Raw genomic sequence first — 8,109 nt, 5'->3', positions numbered from 1 at the left:
AAGCACACCCCCATTCTCATCGACGGGGCTGTAGTGGAACAGGTTGAGAGCTTCAAGTTCCTTGGTGTCCACATCACTAACGACCTATCATGGTTCAAACACACTAAGACAGTTGTGAAGAGGGCATGACAAAGCCTATTTCCCCTCAGGAGAATGAAAAGATTTGACATGGGTCCTCAGATCCTCAAAAGGTTCTATAGCTGCACCATAGAGATTCACTGCCTGTTATGGCAACTGCTCAGCCTCCGACCACAAAGCACTACAAAGGGTAGTGCGGACGGCCCAGGACATCACTGTTCTCTCTGCTACCGCACGTCAAGTGGTACCGGAGCGCCAAGTCAAGGTCCAAAATGCTTAACAGCTTCTATCCCCAAGCCATAAGACTACTGAACAGCTAATCAAAGGGCTACCCAGACCCCTCTTTTACTTGTTGTGGAAATATTCAGTCAATAACATTTCAAAAATACCAGAGCCTGTGAGTTAAATTAGAAAGTAATACAAGTAATATAAGCTGAGCTGGTTCATGAAGCAACTCCCTTTCCAGCCTTGGCACACTTTTTATACAGGTTTCATCCTTATGTAACACACATAGTAACTCTTCTATGTTAATGATTCATCCCCTCTGGCATTTAGCCGCCGTTATCTTTTTGCCTTGCACTAATTTTAGTTTAGTTTCACATTAGGGCATAGAAACATTATGCCATAGCAATATTATGCCATAGCAATGATACAAAAATAAACAGACATGCCCACTCAAGACAAGTGTATGTTGTTGTGTCTTTGGTTATGCCGGATTAAGTGATATGACATGCTATTCTATAAAATAATTTCTCCGTAATTAATATCACCTGATTGAGCTAATCATGTAAATGTAATTAACTAGAGTTGGGCACCAAGAAATAATATTTATAGAGCTGTTATCTTCCAAATAAACTCTTAAAGACCTAGTAATATTTTACATCAATATCAGTCAAAATCAATCGTCGTCTTAATTCAGTCTCATCTGAAAGTTGTATATTCTTGGTTATCTGCACGAACCCTGGCTAACAATTTGAATCAGCAATACAACATTGGGTTTAATCATTTATTTACTAAATACCTAACTAATCACACAGAATTACACATACGCATAATTAAATCATACCTTGATTACAAATGACGTCATAAAGGAAAACGTCCCTAGCGGGCGGAACAGATGACATCTTGTTACACAAAGGAAAAGGGCGGGGTTTGAGTGAAAGAGCGGGAAGACTGAGGAACAAAGGGAAGAAGCTGGGCTATCGTAAATATTGTATCTGATGCATTCTAAATTACCGCCCATTTGGAAAAGGAAAATGCAATAAATATTTACTCTGAGCTGCGCTTCGGTAGGTTGGTGGTAGATGGAAGGCCGTGTTGCCAAACCGAGTCCTTTGAAGAATGTCTCTGGTTGTCAATTGGATACGTTGTAGTAACGTTGTTGGGTGATAGACGGGATAGTCTGTCTGTTCCTTCCTAACCCTCGTTGCATCTGCTGTTACTAACTTAACGGCTAGGAGGTATCACTTCTGTAGTGAATAAGAATTCAAAGTTCATACCATTCGCAACCAAAGCTCACGCTGATGTTGGCTTCGTTCTGTAGTTATCTGAACCATTCTGACATCGGACCATCGTCCTCACATCTTTGGAACAGGAAGTTATGTTGTCATCAAGGGCTTATATAGGAAGGGAGAGGAGGGAGTGTTTGAAAAGTTTTATAGCCCATGTCCCTTCACAGGGGCAGGCCACTGATTGAGCAGCCCTATCTTATGAAAATCCAAATCTCTAATTTTAGAAGCTAAAATCACATTTCATCCCATCACAAATAATTTCATATTCAAACATTTAAATTGAACAACAATTCCATGTGAATCCGATAACTCTGTGTAGACTTTCCACTGTAGAGTTTGTCATCTTATCATTGAAGAGTGTCTCAGATGACAACCGAACTGACATCATATTCATTAAGTACCACCACATATGTTCAATTGGTCGCATTACCAGAATATAGTTAATTCCTCCACCTTCTGATGTTCCCCGAATCTCTATGTTTACCAAGGGTTTTGCAAATATAACCTCAGTAGGGTAGAGAGAGGAAAAAGGGGGGGGGGGAGAGGTATGACTGTCATAAACCTACCCCCCAGGCCAACGTCATGACAATGTCTAATGGTGCCTAATGACCTACAGAGGACACACAGAGTGCACTTATCCTGCTGACTACTTTCATAAATGTATAATGGGCACATATGTACTGGAAAATGTCCAATATATGCTGCTGTTACTCTGTTTATAATTTATGCACAGTCACATTAACATTACCTCAACTACCCGGTGCCCCCACACATTAACAATGTACCGGTAACCCCTGTATATAGCCTCATTTTACTGTTTAATTATTTTTTCTTCAATCTTAAAACATTGTTGGTTAAGGGCTTGTAAGTAATCATTTCACTGTAAGGTCAACAACACCTGTTGTATTCAGCCCATGTGACAAATAACATTTGATTTGAAACTTTTCAGAGGAGTCCGGGAATCAGGTCTTCATGGTCAAATTGCTGCAAAGAAACCACTACTAAAAGGACACCAAGTAATGGACATGGAAGTCTGTCCTTTGGTCTGACTCCAAAATGTGATTGTTCCAACCGCTGTGTCTGAGACGCAGAGTAGGTGAACGGATGACCTCCGCATGTGTGGTTCCCACCTTGAAGCAGGTATGATCGTGCTTAGCTTGTAACACTGATTTATTTAGAATTCAAGGCACACTTAACCAGCATGGCTACCAAAGCATTCTGCAACATGTCATCTCATCTGGTTTTGCGCTTAGTGGGACTATCATTTGTTTTTCAACAGGACAATGACCCAATACACCTCCAAGCTGTGTATGGGCTATTTGACCAAGGAGGAGATTGAGGGAGTGCTGCATCAGATGACCTGGGCTTCACAACCACTCGACCTCAACACAATTGAGATGGTTTGGGATGAGTTGGTCTGCAAAGTGAAGGAAAAGCAGCCAACAAGTGCTCAGTATATGTGGACAATCCTTCAAGACAGTTCGAAAAGCATACCAGGTGAAGCTGGTTGAGAGAATACCAAGAGTGCAAAGCTGTCAAGGTAAAGGGTGGCTTTGATTTAATAGTTATTTCATAGTTGTCTTCACTATTATTCCACAATATAAATAGTTAAAAAAATACATTCTTGAATGAGTAGGTGTCCAAACCTTAGAGCTAAGTATACAGTACCAGTCAAAGTGTTGATAAGAGCAAACATTTACTGAGCATAAAATGTAAATGTTTGTGTATGTGTATGGTTTAGAAGCCAAAACTCACGTCGGCATTCGTTAATGAAGGAGAATGCGGTTCATGTCGAGTTCCACCAATCCACAAGGAGTCAATAGAAACAATTGTCATGACTTTGGCCTGAGGGGGAGGTTTATGACCACCATAAATATCTTTCCCCTTTTTCCTCTCTCTACTAATGTGACTATTGAAAATCCCATTGTTAACATTGAGTGAGTCTGGTGACATCAAAAGAATGGAAAAGGAACCATATTTCGGTAATCCAACCAGTTGAAAATATGCGTTGGGACTTAATGAACATGTCAGTTCAGTTGGCATCAGACATGATTACTGAGGATAGGACACTCAAACCCAACCCCGCAGACTGCCCCCTGGTAGGTGCTGGGGAGTTTGTCAAAGGTCAGCGTGATGCCCGCAGCAGTCTCCACCACCGCCCTTCGGTCACTACGGAACACCATCAGCTGACTCTTCAGCTCCAGGGGCAGGGACGCAAGCTGTCCATCCAACCGAGACGAAAGAGTAAAGAAAATTAAATGGGAGTTTATAGATTTTTTTCATTGTAATTCCCAGTTAAACGATAATTTAATTAAATCCGCAAGGATTAATGACTAGACAGCTTAATTAAAATAGCTGTAACAGCATCATGAGTGGTAGAATAAACTACGTGTTAAATAACAATTATAAAGTCCTGTAAATATACTAACTAACCCCCCTCTATACATCTGTCCCTATCCAGTAACACTCCCCAGGATCTTGAAGGGGTAGTCCCTGCTGATGGTGAGGGAGACGCCGTAGATGACAATCTTCATGTAGGCCACATTTCTGCACTGTCACCTTGAACGGCACCAGGCCCGGCTTCTGGGTGCACACCGCCACCAGCTGGTACACACAAGTACCCTGGTAGTCAAACCGGTGGCCGTCGAAGGTAATGAGAGTCACCTGAAACGGTGCAAGTGCTGGGTGGTAGGCAGGAGTGTTACCCATCCAGCAGACTGCACTTCTTGTTGGCCGAACAGGAGGCCTCGAAGCAGTTCACCATGCCCAGAGAGGTGTTACACTCACACAGACACGGTCTGCCCAGAAGCGCTGACCAGCCTTGTAGTAGCGACCCTGGGAGGAGCAGCCGCAGTGTTTGGCAGGCACAGCCGCCCAACGCTGAGGACTTAACACTCATCACACACACACAAGATTCTGTGCAGACACTCGCACATAGCGGGGCCTCATTTGACAAGGGGCAAGTGTCATAGGTGACGTGCAGACCGTAGTCCGTTGTGATGATATAGTGGAAGCCCTCCTGGAAGACCTGCACTGCCCGCCACTCAGACTCAGAGGCAGGTGGTTGAACATTCCATTCACCTGGTTGGAGGATAAACAGTCTTGTGGTCAAACCTTGTCAAAACGGTGCTAAAGAATAAATGCGCCATCCCGATTTTCTCCAATGATCACAAACACAGAAACACCGGACACGTGGCACACCCCTTTCCCCACCTCACATCTCGTTGGGGCCGCAGGAGAAGTTATTGCATTCCACCTACAGATGATCAGATATTCTGAAAAGGACAAGGAAAAGACAAGTGCAATGGAATTTCTGTACAGCCAATCAGCTATACAGCAAATCACAAGGTAATATCTCAATACAAATACTCCTATTAAAAGTTCAGTTATTTATACTTATCCATCCTGGGTGCACTTGTACCACTCACACTTCCGGTTGGGGTAGAACATCTGGTTGGTGTTGTAGTAGCGGCCACTATGAACACAGCCACACTGGGCGACGCGGACACAGTGGTCACCGAGAAGCCCTCGTTACACTGGGTGAGGTAACCTGAGGGAGGGGACAGGCTCTGGCAAGTGGCAGGACAGCCAGAAACACACCTCAGTGGCTGTGGGCTGGACACTTGCCCTTATACAAATACACGTCATACACGCAGTCCTCAAAGATTCCCACCGGGTTCACTGTGGCAAAGCAGTCCTGGAAAGTCCCCGACGGGTCCCTCAGAACCGCCTCTTCTGGTTGACTTCAGTTGGGACAGGCCCAAATACAGACGTGGACACAGCCAGGGATCTGCTCCAAGCTCCAACTGGCCCCGAAGTCCTCTGACCGGGCATGGGTGGCCTCATTCCTGGGTACAAGGTCATCTTGGCACTGGTATCTTAGTTGCCACACAGGCCACAGACAGCGCCCTGTTGGTGGAGGGTAGGGTGACAAACATTGCACTGTTCCAGTCGAAGGAGACGTTAAGGCCAAAGCTGGTGATGACCACAGAGTACCAGCCACTCCTGTAGACAGACACCTGACTGCTGTTCAGATACATAGGCAGGTTGACCAACTCATTGTCCACCTGGAAGAACAAGGAATATAAATGTTGAGGTGAGTGAACTGGAATATTAAATGGGGGAAGAATCTGAATGAGGGGCATGTAAAGGATATAAATTGAGATTTGCTTTTGTTCAGAGTGACATTTGAGCTGCTATTCAGTGTTTAATTATAATACTCCATGTGCTCTTAAAACCAGAGCGTAATTGAAAACCCCTCCGGCTCTGACAGAGCCTGGGAAGTATTCACCAACTTAGCTCAAAGCACTAACTTTGACCAAGTGAACCGAACCTGCTTCATGAGGCAGGTTCAATAATCAACTACATTCATTTAAAGGGGGACATTTTAAATTATTTTACAGAAATTGATTAAAAGGTCATGAACTAGGCATCAGAGATGGTTAACCCTGTGAGACCCATGGATGCAAAAATTGAACTATTCTTGAATTTGCATCCTGGACTGGTCCTAAACTAAAAATATGTCAAACACTACCTAGTGAATCTCCTTAGACCCAGATGTATCGCTTAGTAGTTGTGTTTCAGTATGGTTATTGTGGCATCACAAATGGTTACGATGCTTAATTTGTATTATAAATTGAGTAGTCATTAATTTTAAGCAAATTGGCACAAAAAATAATAGGTAAGATTAATAGAATGCAAAATAATAATTACTGTAATTTCATATTCTCATGGATTATTTGTCAACATTCCATATTCATAATAACTAATTGTCACATAATTCAGATAATTAGTCAATAATTAATTAAACCCACTTACCACAGATGAATAGAGCCACAAATCCATCCAGTAGTTTGGTCCCCATGGCTTAAACCAAAGAAATGTAGTCAATCCAATTCTCATAAAATATTATTTGCACCACGTCACTCACTTAATACGTTTCTTATTTCTTAAATTATGAGATTTCTTTTTAAATATTGCCAAAAGATCTTACCTGAGAGGGGACTTTGGCATGAGGAAATCAAAAGGATGCCATCCTTATAAATACTAATATGATCCCAAGCTAATTACTAATCAGAGCCCGTACAAGCTTAGAGGTGAGCATTTGATCCACTAATCAAATGAATATATTCTCTGCCTCAAAATAAGGGCTTGTCAGTCGACTTTTTGCCATTGGGATCCTGTATTGACATAGGCCCGACATCCACAGATTAGATTATATGGAATGCATTTGCAATATTTAGTGTGAGAAAATCCACTCCAACCTGTGAGTAATTCTCATAGATACTGTTGTTGGTCAATTTCTTCAACAGATGATCAGGTCTATAATTAACTTAGTAATACAATTGTAGGCAGAAGTTGGTACAGAGTACAGCATATGATATCTCTCCCCAGGTTCTGCAAAATGTCTAAGACATCCTGTAACACATATAGCCTCTACCAGTCCTCCTTGCATGAGGTTCCCTGGCAACATTTTAATAAATCTAACCTCCCCCTGGCAGCAGCAAACATCTTGTCAGCAATTTAAAGCTCAGAAGTGGGTTTGACCGAAACTTGACCTTTCATCACAAGTATAGGGTCATAACAAGGTGAACGAGTCTAAGTATCTTCTGGCAGGTGGCTGTTTTCGTCAGGCCTGCGGCAGCCTTGTGTTCTTTGGAAACCAGTCGTATTCTCAGAACCTCAGACAGGTTGGGGCCCAGACAGGAGGAGTCTGAGCGTAGGCGGTTTCTGCCTTCTGATAGTGTCTGAAGGGCACAACACTCAAAACAGGTGTAAACACAGGTCTCCAAAAGAGAATACCTTAAATTTGATCATAACACAATTTATTAACCCTTTAAAAGGTATGAGGCCTTGGCTTCACTGTATGTGGAATTTCCCCTCATGGGGTAAAACTTGACATTCGTAGACCATTTTAAATGAATGAATTAACACTAATTGAAGAACATATAGTGATCCACAGTAACAACATATGGGTCGCAGTTTGTTTGGGGAAAATATAAATTCTGTAAACATTATTAAAGTGTGCAATGTCTATGTATATAGGGCAGCAGCCTCCAATGTGCAAGGTTGAATAACGCGGTGGTAGCCGAATAGTGACGGTGATTAACTTCAGGGCAGAGTACTGGGTGGCTGGCTAGTGATGGCTATTTAGCAGTCTGATGGTCCTTGATGATCTTTTTGGCCTTCCTATGACATTGGGTGCTGTAGATGACCTGGAGGGCAGGCAGTGTGCCCCTGGTGATGTGTTGGGCAGAGCGCACCACCCTTTGGAGAGTCCTGTTGCGGACATTGCCGCACCAGAAGGTGATACAGCCCAACGTGATGCTCTCAATGGTGCATCTGTGAAATTTTGTGAAGGTCTTAACAACTGGATGAAGTCCTGGTGTAAAGGGTGGCAGTAGCCGACACCTTGAGCAATCCAGGGAGGCAGAGTGTCTGGGGCAAGCAATTATTGCAAATAGAGGGAAGGCAAACCCTCTTTGGCTTGATCAAATAAAACATGACACGGTCTAATATT

The 8,109-nt window shown here is 43.0% G+C and overlaps 1 pseudogene; it reads right to left on the bottom strand.

Annotated features, from left to right (window-relative positions):
- Positions 1-3,686: 3,686 nt before the first annotated feature.
- LOC118944484 lies at positions 3,687-5,931 on the bottom strand (annotated as a pseudogene).
- Between the last annotated feature and the right edge of the window lie 2,178 nt (positions 5,932-8,109).

The sequence above is a fragment of the Oncorhynchus mykiss genome, chromosome 3 (genome assembly GCF_013265735.2).
Source record: "Oncorhynchus mykiss isolate Arlee chromosome 3, USDA_OmykA_1.1, whole genome shotgun sequence".
Lineage (NCBI taxonomy): Eukaryota > Metazoa > Chordata > Actinopteri > Salmoniformes > Salmonidae > Oncorhynchus > Oncorhynchus mykiss.
This window is presented reverse-complemented; position numbering and strand designations above follow the sequence as displayed.